This window comes from Pinus tabuliformis, chromosome 2_2 (assembly GCF_031772625.1).
Source record: "Pinus tabuliformis cultivar Carrire ecotype Pingquan chromosome 2_2, CPIR1, whole genome shotgun sequence".
NCBI lineage: Eukaryota > Viridiplantae > Streptophyta > Pinopsida > Pinales > Pinaceae > Pinus > Pinus tabuliformis.
In genome coordinates, this window is record NC_142300.1 from 395,957,033 (window position 1) to 395,976,746 (window position 19,714).

Consider the following 19,714-nt stretch of genomic DNA (forward strand, 5'->3'; position numbering starts at 1 on the left):
GTGTAGCTATCCTGCTCCGTATTCCTCTTGTGACCAAGAAAACGCAACAGCAAGCCCTAATCCATGACTCCATGCCCAATGGTTTGAACTGCTCACACTATGCATCCCAACTCTGCTTGAAAACCATCATCCTTCCCACCAAAATCAAAACAAAACCCATGTACACCATAACTAGCCTAAAATCAACCCAAAACAAAGCTAAATATTAAAGAGAGAACCCTCTCTGACTGCAGGTAGGCTAGGGCCTGCAGCCGAAAGATTGGTTTGTGGTTACCTCGGCTGTATCCCTTAAGGTGCCAAGGGACAACCTGAGTGATAACATCATTGGCGACTCCACTGGGGACCTTATTCAGAAAATTCCAAAAAACAAGTTAGAAGCTGGCTCCCAAGAAGAAAACACATAATACTAGGTCAAATCCAGACCCAAATCCAATAGCTGTTTTTGAAAATCCCAATTTAGTCTCTAGAAACCTTAGCAAACAAAAAGAAGAAGAGGTTGCTGATTCTAGTCCTGAAACAGTTCAGCCAAGCTATTTTCCTACCCCTGTTGAAGTTTTGTTTCGTTCAACCCCTACTTCCCCTTGTTCGTCATCCACCTCTCCAAGCACCTTTTCCACACCTCCATTCACTGCGCATACTACCACTACCACCACTGTTATTACAGTTGTTCCAGCTATTCCAGTCGTTCCACTTATCCTTGTAAATATGGCTAATAGATATGCACCTTTACAGTTACCTGCAAATCCAGGGGCTATGCCTCAGGATTACCAAACTAAAATCACATACTTTGAAGGTACTGGTTCTGGCACAGCCCTGCAACATACCAAGAAAATGCAGGACTATTTTGAGAGTTATGAAATAGATGATGATAGTGTAAGAATGAAGATTTTTGTCCAAAGTTTAACAGGAGATGTAAGGCCTTGGTTTAGAGCACTTGCTGCAAATTCCATAGCCAATCCAGATGCTCTTTACCAAGCATTTCTCAACAGATAGGAAAAGAAGAAGGACCCTCCGCACATATTATCCAAGTATGACACTATCAAAAGAGGCCCTCAAGAAGCTGTCTTAGACTATTGTGCCAGGTTTAACAATGTTTACAATGCTATTCCACAAAACCTTAGACCTCCACCTGATATTGCTTTATACAAATTCCCTTATGGATTTGATTCAGACATGGCTTATCAGTTAAGGGAAAGAGCCCCTCAAACCTTAGCAGACATGCAGAATGTAGTTGTTAGTGTGGAGGCAAATCTGATTGCCAAGCGAAATAGAGCAAGAGCTAAAAGAAGAACCACTTTTAAGGATGAACCTTCAGCCTTTGAGCAAAAATTGGACACAATCATCAAAGGTATGGACAACTTTGAAAATAGAATGGGAACTATTGAAAGAAAAGCCTCATGGGAAGGACAACAAAACAATCCTATCAGAAATCCAAACTTTAGAAAAAATCAGAACCCAAACGTTGGAAGGGCAAGTCCTGACCATGATATAGGACCTCCTTTTCATGAAAACTAAGCTGAAGCATCCACATCTAGTGAGCAGACAGAGGACACTCACATAAACTTGATGGGTTTGAAAAGTGAACAACAAGTATTTCTAACCCAAGAAGACCAAGATGACCATGATATAATCAATTTCAGACCAAGTCTGGAGAGTCATTTGACTTCAAACAAGGCTGTGATTCAGTCTACTAATTCCATAAACAATACAAATTGAGAACAAGAACCATTGATGTGTCAGATCCCATAAAGACAAAGGATGCCAAGCAAGCTAAGAAAGTAAAAGACAAGGTCGCTATCACAGAACCTACTGATAAAACAGACCCAAATTTAAAGGAGGTGACCATAGAGGATGTATCTGACATGCAACCCTCTAATAACCAGCCTTTTGTATCCTTTCCCTCAAAAGACAATGTAAATAGCACTCCTCGAAGCCTTCCCAAAACAGAAAAATCTCAAGAAATCACTGATAACCAAGAGAAGGTCACTGAAGATACAATTGAAAAGGGAAAATCTGCCAGTCACAATACTAAAACACAGTCAGAAAAACCTTTTGATTTAGAAGCAGAAATTGGTAAACTCAAGATATCTATTCCTCTCTCTGAGCTTGCCAAACATGATGTGTACAGACAGCAAATCAAAAGATCATTGCAAATGCCAGAGAACAGGGATGATGTTAATGTCTTAGATAGCCAACCTGAATTACTTTTTGGTCCTGAAGTCAATGGTAAATCAGGACATGGAGCTGTTCTACCCTTTTATGTCAGTTTGCACATTCATGATAAAGTGTTGCACAATGCTATGTTTGATTCAGGTGCTTCGCACAATCTAATGCCCAAAGCTGTAATGGAGAAGCTTAACCTTGATGTCACTAGACCCTACAAAGACTTATTCTCATTTGATTCTAGTCAGGTCAAGTGTTTAGGCTTAATCAAATACCTTTGTGTGTCTTTAGTCCAATTTCCCAACAAAACGATCCTAATGGACGTGGTGGTTGCTGACATTCCACCAAAGTATGGCATGCTCTTATCAAGATCTTGGGGAGAAAAACTCCAAGGATCTCTCCAACTAGACCTCTCCTATGCCACTATTTCAGTCTTTGGGCAACCAAAGAGACTGTATAGAGAAACACTGATGAAGTATGTGGTAAGTAGTGAGGAAAAACCCCAAAAATTTCCCATTTACTCAATCCATTCTTATATGGATTCCTTTATATTGTTCAATAATGATAGCTGCCGTCCCACTGATGAAAAGCCTTTGCCTTTAGAACAAGAAACATGCATCAATCAAGAGTCGGTTGCCCATACCCATGAAACTGTTAAAACAATTAGTGTAACCAGTATACAAGAAGAACCACATGAAGCACGAAACCTAGGTCTGCCCAATCCTAAAATGACTGAAACTCTTAATACTAGCCACAAGCAAGAAATCACATGGTATTTAGAGTTTGATGGTTTTGTTAATAAGCTAGGAGCAGGGGCAGGAATATGGATTCACAATACACATAACAACCATGCAGAGGGTCATGCTTACAGACTAAACTTCAAATGCACCAACAACATGGTAGAGTATGAGGCTCTCCTTTTAGGCCTTAAACTGCTCAAAGCTCTAGGAGCTGCAAAAGTGTCCATTCTAGGTGACTCCGATTTGATCATTCAACAGATGAAAAGTAAATTTGTTACTAATGACAATAGGCTAAGAGCTTATAGGTCTACTAGCACAAAATACTCAATTCCTTCACCAAATCCAAGCTTGCTAAGATTTCTAGAAGCCATAACATGCATGCTCATAGTCTAGCTACTTTTTCTAGCACTTGCAAGCTGACCTTTGAGCCCAATTACCACTTTACTGCTGAGATAAAGCACATGCCTGCTGTCCCTAACAATATCAAAGATTGGAAAGTGTTTGAGGATGATGCTTAAATCAACAATTTTCTTACCTTACAGTAAGAATTCTCAAGCTTAAACATTGATGAAGATGCCATGGATGACCCACAACAGCAAATGAGCCAAAATGAGCAAACTGTAACAGCTGAAGCAACAAATCAAATGCTGCACCCAACCATTTTTGATGAGAAAAACATGCAAGAGCTGAAGCAAATGCATTTAGATCAAAATAGCTGAAGCAGAGGCCGAAGTGATTGATTTAAAAGACAATTTTCTACCTGCTGGCCTCACTCCATTAGAAGACATATTTGATTCAAACGATGTCCCCAAAAGCCAAAGATGCAGCCCTTAAACACTGCTGTGGAAGACTGTAATATTGGGACAGCAGAGAAGCCCAAAATGATTAAACTGTCCAAGTCTTTTCCTCCCGATCAAAAACCAAAATATGTTGATTTATTTAAAGAGTTTCAAGATGTATTTGCCTGGAGTTATGAGGACCTTAAGTCCTATGACACCTCTGTTATTCAACATACCATTCCCTTAAAGCCAAATCAAAAGCCCTTCAAACAGAAACTAAGGAGAATCAATCCTGTGCTTCTCCCTTTGATTGAGAAAGAAGTGAAAAGAATGTTTGAGGCTGGTATCATAGCACCCATTAGATTTTCAGAATGGGTATCCAATCTTGTTCCCACAAGGAAGAAAACAAGGGAGATTAGACTATGTGTGGACTTAAGAAATCTGAACCAAGTCTCCCTTAAAGATCACTACCCACTACCAAAGATGGACCACATTCTACAAAGAGTAGTGGGGTCTTCAAGAATTTCTTTGCTAGATGGCTTTTCAGGTTTTAATCAAATACTTGTTCACCCAGATGACCAAGACAAGACAACATTTACAACACCGTGGGGAACATTTAAGTATGTGAAGATGCTTTTCGGACTAAAGAATGAAGGGGCCACTTTTCAGAGAGCAATTGACATAGAATTTTCCAAGGAAATCCATAATTTCCTAGTGGTTTACCTTGATGACCTTACTCCTTTCTCAAAATCTGATCAAGAGCACCTAAAACATTTAAGACAAGTGTTCCTAACCTATAGGAAATATGGTATTTCCTTGAACCCCAAGAAGTCTTTATTTGGCCTTGAAGAAGGAAAATTATTAGGCCATATCATTTCAAAAGGTGGAATTAGAATAGATCCGGAAAGAATCCAAGCCATTTTTCAAATCCCTTATCCTAGAAACATCAAAGAACTGCAAGCATTCCTAGGAAAGATCAATTTCCTAAGGAGATTTATCCCAAACTTGGCCGAGCTGATAAGAATGATAAATAAAATGTTAAAGAAGGATTCCAAGGTAAAAAGGACTTTAGAGGCCAAGCAAGCCTTTGAGGGCATAAAATCTGCCTTAACCCAAGCCCCAGTCCTCACGAGTCCTCAATTTGATAAGGATTTCATCATTTTTTCATTTGCATCTGAACACACCATTGCTGCTGTCCTTTTGTAGAAAGATGATCAGGGAAATGAAAAGCCAATTGCATTTTTCAGTCGAGCCCTTAGAGATGCACCCTTGAAGTACTAAATCATGGAGAAGCAAGCATATGCCCTTGTTAAAGCAATCAAAGATTTCAGAATTTACATTTTATATTCACATGTGATTGCTTATGTGCCAAATGCTGTTGTAAAAGACATATTAACTCAGGAGGGCATAGAAGGCAAAAGAGGCAAATGGATTGCCAATATCTTGGAGTATGACATTGAGATAAAACCCACCAAGCTGATAAAGGGACAAGGTTTAGCCAAACTGATGTCCGAAACCAATTTTCAAGCCTTAGACATTAATCAACTGGACAATGAACAGGAGCTGGCGACTCCACAGATCAGTGAAGCTTTTTTGCAATCCCCATGGTACGCTGATATATGTTCTATATTGTTAAACTTGTGTGCTCCTCTAGGGTTGTCCAGAACCAAAAAGAGATTTTTAAGGATGAAAGCATCAAAATTTTGTGTCTTAGATAGTGCCCTGTTTTGGAAAAATCATGAAGGAATATTGTTGAATTGTCTAACTATGAATGAAACTGACAGTGTCATGAAAGGATTTCATGCAGGGGACTGTGGAGGGCACTTATATTGGAAGTCCACTGCTGATAAGATACTAAGGGCTGGTTTCTATTGGCCCTCTTTGTTTGCTGATGTGAGAAAGTTTGCTATTTCATGCCACAAATGCCAAATCTTTGAAGGCAAAAGAAAGCTTATGCCCTTGCCCCTTAAGTCCATTTCAACTGAGAAGCCTTTTCAACAATGGGGTCTCGACTTCATTGGAGAAATCCATCCATCCTCTTCTGGCCAGCATAAGTGGATTCTAACAGCTACAGATTACTTTACCAAGTGGATTGAAGCCATCCCATGTAGGCAAGCCAATGACTCCACCATCATCCAATTCCTTGAAACCAACATTTTGTCCAGATTTGGCTGTCCTGAGAAGATCATTACAGATAACGCCGCTGCCCTCAAATCCAAGAAAATGATCAGTTTTTGCCACAAATTCCACATTACCTTAGGTCACTCTACAGCCTATTACCCTCAAGGGAATGGCTTGGCCGAATCATCCAACAAGAGTCTGATTAACATCATTAAGAAAGTCTTGGAGGAGAACAAGAAGAACTGGCGCAAAAAGCTTGTAAATGCCCTATGGGTAGACAGATTGTCAACTAAGAGATCCATTGGGATGAGCCCATATGAGTTAGTCTATGGCATGGAGGTCAAGTTCCCCTCTTCTTTGGGAATCCCTGTTATCAAATTGCTACAAGAGATTCAGGCAGAGCCAAATGATATCCAAAGAAGAATAAACCAAACCATCCATTTGTAGCAAACAAGAGAGCAAGTGTACGACAAAGCTTAGATTTTACAAGAGAAGCTCAAGAAAATGTTTGAAAAAAGAACCAAGGCTGAAGATTTCTACATAGGGAACAAAGTCTTAAGATGGGATTCAAGAAGAGAGGACAAAGGAAAGCATGGAAAGTTTGATTTTCTGTGGAAAGGCCCCTTTATTATTTCTGTTGTTCAAGGCAACAACACATATTTTCTGAAGAGTTTGGATGGCAGCACAGCAGAAGAAGGCCCTGTCAATGGCCGAATGCTAAAGCACTATCATGATCCCTTTTGTTGAACGCAACATAGCTCTGTGTACTTTTTGTACATTAATATTTGTATTTTCAGCACTTTTTCTTATAGCAGGCCAATAAGAGGGAACAACGCAGCAAATTTTGAAGGAAAGATCAAAGAAAGTTCTATTTCAGATCTCTGTTTTTGAAATAATTACAAAGAAGTGCTCAAGCAGATTTCAATATGATTACAAGCACCCAAAAGGCAAGAAGCAGAGCTGTAATGTTTCTACAATTCAACTCAAAATAATACTGCATATCAGCTTATAAGAATTTAGTCAAAGGCATTGACAAGAAGGAGAATTTCAGTTTACAGCAACAAGTGAAGATCAAGGCATTCTGACCTGCTGTTCTTGGCTTTTCATCCTGAAAAACCATCCCCAAGTGGAGCCACTGTTAGCCTCCTATTGCAATAGGTTTCATATTTCATGATTGACTGTTTTACATGCCAAATATGTCATCTTGTCATGCTGCAAGGTTCCATATTTCCAAGAAGTTCCATTTTGAAGAATCATACCATTTTTGAAGAGTTTTATAGATAAGGGAAAGCCAAACAACTTAATCTTGGCTTCCCTAGGTTTAAATTGCTTGTTTTAGAAGATAGAGAATGAATATCTGTCCAAACATCTTAAGCTTGGCAGATCAGTAGCTAGGTAGAGAAATGAAGGAGCCCAACTGCTTAATCTGGGCCCTTGGAAGAGATAAGGGTTGATTTTAGATAGGAGGGCAGTTAAAAGAAAAGAATACAATCAGGGTCTGCAAGTCTAAGTGCACCCATGCAAAAAGAAGAAAAAATGCTAGGTAAGTAGGCTGGGTAAGTAGTTTTGTGGTTGCAAAATCAAGCTATGTGATCCATTTCATGTTTTCAAGTGCTATATCTATTCAGATCACAATTATGAGGCAGTTTTTCATTTGGAGGAGCTCAAGTGAGGCATGTCTAACTCCCCCTTCTTCTTATTCCCCAAATCATTCACTAACCTCCCCAAAGAGGTCAAGATCTGCTTGATATCTCTTAAGTTTCATCATCTGTCATATCATTGGCCTAAGTAAAGGTTTGCTTTGCTTAAGAGTACTCTTATTCACTCTATAATTCATTTTTCCCTTTTAAGTAGCCTAAGATCTCTAAACTTAGCGCTTTCTTGTCATTTTCATATTAACTTCTAACATTATTATGTAAATCCCTATCTATTTCCCCTTCCCCTTACTAAAAAGCACTAAATAGCTCCCCTATGTACATATTCCCATCCCCTGGCACTATAGCCCTATAACATCAGTTTGGGAAATGCTGAGTTCATTTGGGGCTTAGCATTAGCCTTCCGCATCCTAACTTTGGGATTAACTTAACATTTGGTTAAGTTAATAACCTCTTTCCTCACCCCTTTACCCATAACATTTCATCATTTTTACCCTCTCGCGCTCATCGTTTAAAGTTTAATGTTAAAATGTTTGAATAAACATTAAACACCACTAGTGCATAACCCACAAACCCAAAGTTTTTGAACCCCCCGCACATAAATAAATCAATCTAATATTCAGCGGGCCCAGTACATTAACCTGCCGCCAGCTCTGCGCTCCGTCGGCCCTCCGATCCGCCCTCCCAGATCCGACGGCTCTCGGTGATTTCGAAGCCGCCCCGACGTCCGACGCTTAGCCTCCAAAAGGCTAGCGGTTTCCCCACCGTACAAAAGACGTGTGTCTCCACGCGATTGTATCGGAGCCCCTCTAACACATACCGCCCTTGTACCAAAGGCGGTCCGATGAAACCAAAAACTGCCTTCTGTCTCTCCTGCCCTGACGTCACTGCTTACGTCACCTCCGTGTCAGCCCGCCACTGCTACGTGTCACTGCCACCGCATCTGCCTTTGTCCCTACCCCGCCACCATGTCCTATGCCACGTCACCTTGCCACGTCACCCTCCCGTACCGGGACCCACCGATGACGTCATGCTGACGTCATCACCGAAAAGGCGCAAAGGGCGAGAATCGCAGCAAAAGATGCCCGGAATGAGAAACTGATAATCGCGCATTGCTAAGAAAAAATGCTCAAAATGGAGGGCTTAAAAACCAGCCTCAACCCAGCACAGTTATCAGGTTGCATCCCTCCGCCGTTATTTGACAGGATTTCTTCATGTATGTTCATATTCAATCGGCCAGCGCCGATAGCATTCTAGAAGCCACGAAAAACATTTGCAGCAGTTATTTTTGCCTTGAAAGGGCAGAAAAGGGGCGACTTGACAGTTTCAAGAGTATCAGAGGAAAGATGAAGCCCAGATTCAATTAAAGAGTATCTGTGAAGCGGCAAAGAGTATCAGATCGGCAATATCAAAGCAGGTGAACATTAAAGGCCTCCATCCAAGTCAAAGAAGCAGTAAAGGCCATTCAAAGCTCATCGGATCGAAATTAGTGCACATTAAATCCACCTAAAAGCAGCAGAACCGCCTCACTACACCGAGCCACCAAGAACACCATATTAACTCATTTTGATGCAGCTGCCTCCAGCGCAGCTCAAATAAATATCTTCTTGCATTAACTTCAGGACAAGATTAGGTTAAAGAACTCATTTCCCTCATATCTATTTAAGATCTACTGTAATAGATATTTTTGGATATTTTCTCTATATAAACCACCCTAATTCATTGTTTAAAGGGTTGGTTGGTTGATAATCCTCACTCGAGACTTGCACTGTATACTTTGAGAGCTCTATAATCAAAGACTGCTGGAATGCTTTGGATGAAGAACTATCTGTTGTGTTATTTAATGGCCAAAGAGTGACTATGGAATTCCTGTGCTACTACATGGCTCTATAAGTGTTTACTTACCTCTATTTACAATTTATATATGTTTACACCACCATTGTATTACCATCTAAGTAGCAAGAAAGAAGAATAGTTTAGGTTTTGCTTGACTGCACCCTATGCTCAGTTCTTGTTATTTCTATATGTTTTCTTCAGAAATGGTTATGAATATGCACACTTAAATGATCATGTTTACCCTGTTTCTTTCACATATGACTGTTATTTAGGAATTCTTGACTGCTCCTAGACAAACTTTCATTCACCTTCCGTCTCTGTTAGCTAATGAAAGATTCTTTGTTGCCTTTCATCTCTGACCTTCATTCCATCTTTATTCTAGCCTGATATTGTTCTATTTGTAGCTATCCTACTCCGTATTCCTCTTGTGACCAAGAAAACGCAACAGCAAGCCCTAATCCATGACTCCATGCCCAATGGTTTGAACTGCTCACACTATGCATCCCAACTCTGCTTGAAAACCATCATCCTTCCCACCAAAATCAAAACAAAACCCATGTACACCATAACTAGCCTAAAATCAACCCAAAACAAATCTAAATATTAAAGAGAGAGCCCTCTTTGACTATAGGTAGGCTAGGGCCTGTAGCCCAAAGATTGGTTTGTGGTTACCTCGGCTGTATCCCTTAAGGAGCCAAGGGACAACCTGAGTGATAATAGTACCCTGGGGTCAAATTTTGTAAAGTTTTGTTAAATATTGTAAAGTTTCTACATTTTGAGGAGTGGAGCATGAGTAGCGCAGGTCGATAGGAGTCAAAGGGGCTTTTAGAAGGTCATATAAAAAGGAGTCATAAATGAGTCATAAGGGAGTAAGGAAGAGATAGAAGTGCATGACTTGGGTCTATTTCATCTATTTTGTACTTGGGCTAAGGGGAAGGCTTATGTAGCTGTGTGCATGGAGACCTTGGTAAGTCTACAACTAAGTGTGTGGGCCCCTGCAACTATGTGACAAGGTAGAAAGGATTGTAATTGAAGATCTAAAGCATAATAAAGGCTAGTTTTGAAGAATTATCTGTGTATCTATGTATTTCTACTTCTATCTGAATTTACTATGTTTTGGATCTATTGAATGCAATTAATCAGGAAAAGTACTTAATAAGTTCACAAAGATTTATATCTATGTATTTACATGATGTTATGAATGTTTGGCGTAATCGGCGAAGGGCATAAATCTGCTAACTGTTAGTTGATGCAATTTTCAAGTTTTAAGGGTTAGAGTTCGTGAAGGTTGAGATAAGCCCTACCTTTGACAAAACCACATCACATATTCCTTTGGATACAAAAGGCTGGTTCTAGCATCCCCCAATATTGCCTCGGGTGAGACTGCAACCTGAACTACACAGGTTGTTTCCAAAAGGGCCAGTAGTGTAAGGTTTTGTTGGATAGCACAGTTAACTCTAAACCTGGGTCCAAGCCCCCTCAAGCCAATATGGACTCCCAAGAGGGGATTTGTGTGGGATCCCATAAGGGGTTGCGTGAGGGATCGCTTGTGGGGTAGTGAATGGGGTGCTTTGATTAGGAGGGGAGCACTAATAAAGGAAGAACCTATAACGGTGGTTGTGTGGTGGCTTCTACACCTAAATGGTGAGAGACATGTAGTCTCCTATAGCAGTCACAAAAAATATTCATGCTCATTATAATATCCTTATGATACAACAAGGGGTACTAATAATTCAAGGATTTGATGATGGTGATGGAAATGTTTTTAAGTGTGGTTGTGATGGAAAAGACAAGGATTTTGAGCTACTACTAAAAATATCGATGAATAGTGGGGGAAAAACTAAGAAGTGAGGCATGTTTATGGAATAGCTAAGTGTCATGGTGCCTCATATTCTTTTCTTGACCTTATATGTAGATAAAATCCTCAGTATATAACTTTTTATCAAATCCAATCTATCTTATAACAATACAGGACTCTCCTATAGCAACTCAAGGAAGTGGATAGAAATGCATGGAAAGGATTTGGAAATGTTGATATAATTTTATGGATGATGGAGGATGATGGAAAATGGTGCAAAGGTACTTTATGGACCCTCTAAGAGTGCATGAGATGATGTCTTGGGCCAAGAATGTAGGTTTTTTTTCTAACCAATCTTGGTGTTTTTTTCTCTATGATACCTGCACTCAAATCAAGGTAAGATAAAACATTTTTCATCAATAATTTTATTCATTTTTTTTTTTTTTTTTTTTTTCTATTTTTGAGACCCACTAGTTTCCTCATGGAGGTTTTCAACTAGTAGGTCTCCCCTAGGTGCCTCAAAGGAGGTTTTCTCTTGGGGATCTTTATTGTTTTTTCTTTTTCTCAAACTCATAGGATGCCTCATAGAGGTTTTCAACTAATGGGACTGCATCAAGTGCCTCAAAGAAGGTTGTCACTTGAGGATTTTTTTTTCTTTCCTTTTTATCAAAGGTTGGATGGATTGGATGCTTTGAGGCTCCCAATCAAATTTATATCCTTACTTATGAAATGATTAAATTCATCCCTGGAGAGGGGCTTCTTTTAGAATTTCAATCGATAACCATTTACCAAAAGTGGAATCTTCTCTTCATTTATAGTTCTGATCGAGACTAGACCATTATCATAGCATTTTTCAGCTAGATAATGTCCCAACCATCTATTAATGAGCTTCCTTTAAAATCCTTAAACCTTAAGTCATACAAGAGGGCTCAATCACTATCCTACATCCTTAATTCATCAAGTGCATTTAATTTTTGTAGATTTTCATCATGTGCTTTGGTGAGATCCATGTCAAGTAGGGCTACCATCCTTAATGTGTTGTACTCAAAATGAATAGATAACATGGTATTTTTTCCATATCCTATCTCATAGGGGTTGAACCCTGTAGTGGTCTTCCAAGTGGTGTTGTAAGCCCAGGTGACCTCAACAAGTCTCTCTACCCAATCCTTTTTATTGTTGTTGATCACTTTGGTCAAGGTGCTTTCCAATGCTCCATTAGTAACCTCCACTTTTCCATTTGCTTGATGGTGATATGGAGTATATTTATGGTGTTTGTAGTAGTGTTTTTGTAGAAATAGGGTACCAAAAGACACCTCCTTAGTAATTGGTTGTTCCCTGCAAAGGAATACAGACAATTTACTTGTTGTCAGTGGACAAGCATGAAGAAACAAAGCATTGAAAATGGTGATAACAATGCATATACAAACATAAACTAAAACAAAGAGGTAAACACACAAATAATGCTTAATGAAGCAAAAAATTCCACAAAATTATGGAAAATGGATCTCTTTATTGACTATTGGTGGTAGAATATGAATATAATATATGAATACTAAACACTTGAAGAGAATTCTTTGAGATATGGTGCTCAAAATCCTCACCAAGGAGGTTCCTTTCCTCAATCTCTTTGCAATATTTTCCTCTCTATCAAATAAGTATCAATGCTCTCTAAATGATGAAATCCTCTCTGCACTAGAATGATGGATTGCTAAGAAGGAACTCTTCCAACAAAATAGTGCTCTACTTCTTTTGCTTCAATAATGAAATGAAGGATTGCTCTTATAGTAATTTTTACAGCATAACATTATCTTCTCTTTGGTTCTCCTATGGAATCTTTATATAGAATTTTTTGAATCTCTCTTCCCTCTCGTGGTTCATGAATGAAAGTGACTTATGAGTAGGACAAGAGGATTCCTTTGAGGGCTGCATATCTTTAGGGCGACTCAAATTCGATTATCCTTGACTGGAACATGTCAGGGAATCATCTTCAAAGTGTGGGAAGTGGTCCCAAATTTGTTGAGTCAGCCTTTTCTTTGACCACACAGGTTTCAAAGGAAATGCCATGTAGTTGTAATTTATTCCTGAGAATGAGCTATGCAGTCTAGTTTTATACATAAGACCTTAGGAGAAATTAAATTTTTTGAACTTCATAATGTCTTCAGCTGGAAAATATTCACTTGTACATTTTGTTGGATGACTTTGGGCATCTTTTGGATTGTACAAATATGTGTACGATTTTCTAGTGTTAACCGTAGCCCCCTAATGTATGAGGTTAGGAGAAAACGTATAGCCGAAATACATGACGTTTTATTTTCTGATTGAGAATTTGATCAAATTCTTGATAGAGAGAATAACTTGTTGCAGAGATGAGTAGGGAAAAACCTTAACTGAGGATAAAAGATAACCATGCTCTCAAAACAAAAAACAAAACAAAAACAAAACAAAACAAAACAAAAACAAAAAAACAAAAAAAAAACAAAAAGCAAAGTAAATCTTATACGAGGTAGGCATGTCCCATGATCATTATGATGACTAGTGACTATTTATTGTAATCAAACAGGAAGTGTCCCTATCAAGTCAGTGTTGGAGTGGTTGACATGCTAATGGAAGATGATGATAATTGCTTATGCCCTCAAGGTTGCTTCTGACACATAGACGGAGTCAAGTTCACCCATGCATTAAGAAAAAGTGAAGCATTGTTGGGATGAGGTGTTTGTGGATGCATGGGTCTTCGATTGCATGTACCCCCATGCATCAAAATGTAAGCACTATTGAGTGAGGTGCTAAGTGATTCGTGGGTCTTCAACTAAATGAGAGAACTGCAATGGTCATGAAGTATGATACCACCCTAACATGAGAACTTATGTTGGCATCGAATGTCAAGGGGGATGATGACATCAATGGGAAATAGTGATTCCCACTATGCCACCCAAGGATGTCCCTTAAGTGGGGGGAGCACCCAAGGTATTGACTCAATCTTGGAATATGGGTGTTGAAGTCCACATGAAATAAGCATTAACCGCCCGAGATGTTGATTCGGGAAATCAAGATGTGGAAGGAAACATAGTGTAATAAGGTGGGTCGACAAGGAATGATAATGAAATTTGATGATATGAATGGATATGGACAATTTTCCTAAGGTCATAGTTGTAATGCAATTGAAGTCAAAACAATTCTTTTGAGATGAGTGGCCCTGGAGTTGGTAGGACATCCAAGGTAGGTGTGAGTATGCTCTGAATAGCATGAAGAGGGTAAATGAACGTGGATTATGTGTGAGCTTCGACCAAGGGTGACTAGGGACTTTCGTTGGGTACAAGGCATGAAAATATGGGTGGGAACCATTTTCCTATAAAAAAAATTGTACACTTTCCAAAATAATTTAAAGGTGGTTTGGGATGTACATACACAGAGATAGGTGCCCCTTGAAAATGATGACCTACATGATGATGGAGGTAAAGTGTGTTTTGCGGAGGGCAGGGGCCCCATTGGTTGGTATCAGTGTTGGGTTGATGAGGTGGATGAAGTGACACAAATGAGCTTATGTTGTATGGAGGGATGATAGGCCCAATGTAGAATGTGAGGGAGCATTCATCTTGATCTGTTACAAATAAATAAGGTGGCCTGTGAGTAGGGTTGGTTAGCAGTAAGTGAAGAAGAGAAGAAAGAGGCTAACCTTCAAGGCATGCAAGTGAGATGGCTCCCAAGCTAGAATAGATGGTCATGGAATCCAAATAGAATGTGGGAGTTGATCACATGAGGTGATCCATGATTAGGGAGGTTCTATTGACTGGCATGGATCTTTACACGTTTAAGGGGAGGTGGTTGTAAACTCAGTCAAGATGATGGACCCTATGGTGCATTTCATAGAAATGATGTTAGGATATGCAAAGATTTGTAGGGAGCCTATCATGTTGAGTGATGAATTATACCTGCCTTGTCGATGGCCACTAGGGTGTTGATGCTAGCGAGAAGTTGTTGATGTACCTGCAACCTCAATGACCAATACCCCAAGTGAAAATATCTTGATGAAAACATATATAAGTTGAAATTGGATGAACAAGATTAATTGAAAAAACAAGATAAGGTGCACCTGAAGTGGTGCTTTGAGCATGCGGTGGTCCCAAGAATGAGTTTGGGTTTGAAATGGAATAGAGGGTATCATGATGAAGATGATGTGGTCCTCATCCTTGTGTCTCTGACGGTTTTTAAAATAGAGGTAATGAGCTCTTGTCCTAGGCTCCAGAAGATGACAAAGAGGGTGATATATAGGGTAAAGTGGGCCATATGCCACCTCATTTGTACTTGTTATTATGGGAGATCAAAGTTGTTCGAGTAGTTATTTTTTGTTGTTGCGGTCAGCCTATGCACCTGGGAAGTGCATGAGGAGAGACAGATTGGAGCACATAACTCCAACTTTGTGATTTTTGTAGACTACGTTAGTTAGGTTGTACATGGGTGACCTATACGGCCTATTTTTAGGGTAGAAAAATTGACCGTTCAGGAAATTGAGATTCAGTTGTGTTGTATCCATCGGTTTCTTAGGGATACCCACGAAGCCTTCGTGTGGTCCGATTGGGTAGTCTCACTGACGGTTTGACTTAGGGGAGAAAAGCGACAGGGTAGTTGGTTTGATGACCATGTGGAAGCATAGACCAATAACACACAGCTTACATGCCTATAATGAGAACAGGAGGGCGAATTGCACATCTGTTCAAAGAAAAAACATGCAGCTTAGTGGAAATCAGACACATAGACTATGTATGGTTGAGAAATAGGCACTCAGACTACGTGCCTGTTATGAGAAAAAGCATGAGGATGAGAAAAGAGGGATTTTTTTAGCCTAAGAGGCTAAACTTTTACTTTTGACATCCTTATTGGTAGGATGATTATGCTATGGAGAAAGCGTGACTAGGAGCCTCTCCATATTGCCATTCTTGGATATGTGGGAGTGAGCGCTACTTTAGCATAGTGGGGGTTGATGAAGTTCACTAAGAACCCCATATTAAGGTCACATGACGCATTCTTTCATTTTCCCTTATGTTTTTGGGATGCAGAGTGTGAGCTCTTCTGTATCTGATGTACAGATTTGTCGATGACTGTGTTGATGGATATATATTTGTTATAGGACTAGTGCATCGTGGAGAGGCTTTACAAGTTCCATTTATAACTAGGCATGTGGATATTCATGCATGGAAAAGGGGTCATTGTGGGTCCAATGCCATTGATCAGGGTGGCATCCATATCGGAGTGATCACAGACTTAGATGAGCAAGTGGCGTTAGCGATGATTATGTGACTTTTTGGGTTGACTTCCCCTCGCCGAGTGTCAGGGCCATTGATTGCATTTTTGGAGAGACTACATGTTTTTTGGAGGGAAATTATTTGATTGGGTTAGTTTTGTGTATAGGGGGGTCATTTCATAGTTGACACAGGTGCAGCGAGGCCAGTCACAAAGTTTTTTTATGCTAGAACCTTGTGTAGCATCTTCTACAAGGGAGTGGTTATGCTACGTCCTGTTTTCACGGTGCCACTAGGTCCTATGAGGGACCCATAGATATAGTGGTGGGCTCCAGTGATGCCACGAGCTGGTGGCAGAAAGGTGGGGAGTTACTGGAATGCCATAGTGGAGGATTGGTTCAAGTCCAACCCTCAGATTATGCTATAGTACCCCTACTGTGGTGCTGACTTTAGGGATGATCCGGACATGGGGCTTCCTATCATGCATGTTTTCTTGCAAATCTTGGACCACACGGATGACTGTTGGCCTACTTGGTAGGAAACGATCCTTGGCGGCTGGGTGTAGCAGCTGTGGCAGTGGTGCCACAGCGACAAAGGTATGACAAGGTTTCAGGAGGACCCTGAGAGGCCATCTCAACGTCAATGCTTGGAGATAGGTCGTCCCTCAGGAGAGGGAGGTAGCTCCTTCGTCTCAATGGAGATGGCTAGGTTGTGGGAGTGTGTCGAGGCAGCAGAGGCTACAAAGTTGTAGCTAAGGGGCTCAGATGATGCATGGGGTCGAGCAGTCTCCCTGGAATGTGGTATGCCCGAGTAGGATTGTGTTAGACGAGAGGAAGAGACAATGGAGATGGTTCTGGCACATGATAGAGCGCGACGTTTGACCCTTCATCTCCTCACAATGCCAATGGTGACTATGCGTCCCATTCTAGCACTAGGCGAGGCAGTTGGACCTCAGGCAAGGAGCACAGGAGGTGGAGGGAAATAGCCATAGATACTGCTTTAGTATTTAGCATGGAAAGTAGCCATTATGAGGATGCTCCCCTATTTGATGACTTATTTTTTCTGGCCTCGAGCCAGTGGATGTATATTTTTGCACTCATATATATATATATATATATATATATATATATATATATATATATATACGAGATATGATTTTTGCAACTCTTATGATGTGGTATTATGTGCATGCTTCTATATATGTGATGTATTTATGCATTTATGTGATGGATATTATGTTCATGCTTTAGTTTCTTGATGGTGATATATATGTGATACATGCGAGTCTAGGATTTGATTATCTATGTAGTTAGCTATATGATTTTGATTTCTTGTTATATGTGTAAATTTGATATGATCAAAACCACGAGCTAACCTTTGTTCATGCATATATTTCTTAAAAAGTCATGGACTGTGAACTTTGAAAGTTTTTTCAACTACAATACAACAAGCTGGGAATAAAGGAATATGTGCAGGTGACTGATAGCTAGATGGGAGGCATCCGCCAAGAGGCCTACGACAACGTCATATTCAGCTTGATTGTTGGTGGTTGACCCGATACACATTTCATTGGTGAGACATGGTGTGAGGTCATGAGAGTATATGGCCCAGGCTTTTGTAGCGAAGTTTTGCAACCATTGAGAAGCGCCATCAGCGAACCCATGATGATAGGCTAGAAGACGATCCATCTGTGACACATGATGAGAGAAAGGTTTTAGAGTGTATCTATGAGAAATTGGTCATCATAAAAATAAGACATAGTGCATAAATTTACATTCTAGGGCTACTTGCAATGTTATGGATGGAATTTTTAAGATAGAGCCCATTGATGGGATCTTTGAGGCAAGTCCCATCGGGATCTGCTAAGATGTATGCCCCCTTAAGGAGGCAATGTTTGAAAATGTATGGACCCTTCCATAATGTCTCGAATTTCCCTACTCCTAACGCTTCTTTGGAACATCATAACGAAGGACTAACTCCCCCTCGGTAAAGGACTGGCAAGTTACATTGCAGTCAAAAGAGGATTTAGTCCACTTTTTGTGTGTTTCATTATGCTGGAGAGACTCTCGCTGACTTTCTTCAATGTGTTCCAGCTGCACCAACCTTTGCTCTAAAGGTGTGGTGTCGGTGAGAAGTTTGATGGCTGAATGCAAGGTAGGGATCTCACACTCAATGGGGAGGACAACTTCGACCTGATAGACTAACTGGAAGGGTATGAATCCTGTAGACGCTTTGACCGCCGTGCAGTACACCCACAGGGATGGAAAAACCATGTGGTGCTAATTAGTTTTGTTGTTGTTCACCATATGTTGCAACATTTTTTTTGAGGACTTTGTTGATAGCTTCTACCTAGCCATTGGATTAATGGTAGTATGCGAAATCGAACTCGTGATAGAAACCAAGGTGTTGGGATAAATCCTGAAATATTTCATTCTCAAAATGTTAGCCATGATCAGATACCAACTCCTCGGGAACACTAAACCGTGTTATGACATGGTTAAAGAAAAATTTTGTAGTGTTTTTTGCGATGTTATTAAATGTGGGCATGGCCTCTACCCATTTGGTGAAGTATTTGACGGAAACCACAATGTACTTATGATTTCCTAATGATGGGGGGTTGTAGGTCACGAAGTCTATGCCCGATTTGTAGAAGGGGTCGCTGACGATGACCAGGTGTATGGGAGAAAGTGGGGCTCATGCATTATGAGTGTATGTTTGGCATCAATCACATCTATTGACTGCCTGAATACATTCATGGAAAAGAGTGGGCCAAAAATAATTGGCACGGAGGAATTTTTGAGCGGTGGCAATCCTTGAGAGGTGACCACCACAAGCCCTATTATGACAATCATATAAGACCTACTCAGCTTGTTCGTGAGTGAGGCATCAGTGGAGGATGGTATAGATGCCCCATTGAGAGAGGACATCCCCCATAAGGAGGTAACGGGGGGCTTGGTTGCACATGCACCTCTGGTCATCGCAAGTAAGCTCAGGTTTGAACTTTTGAGTTCGTAAAAAGAGGAGAATATCACCGTAACAGGGGTCATTTGTTGACACCAAGAACAGATTTTTGTTGGAGAATGCATCATTAATGGGGGATCCTTGGGTCTATGTTGGGATATCAGTGATAAAATTGGAGAGGATAAGGGCCTTCTTTCTCTTGGGGGAGGAAAACTGAAGATCGAATTCTTGTAGAATAATGACCCATAGAGCGTATATTTGGTTCATCATACAACGAGTGAGCAAGTATCTCATAGGGTTGATATTTTCTACTACGATGGTGGTCTATAATATTATGTAATGTCAAAGATTTTGTACGGAGTGTATGAGGGATAAGGTTGTCATTTTGGTTGGCTCATACTTCAATGCAGGCTCGGAGAGGTTA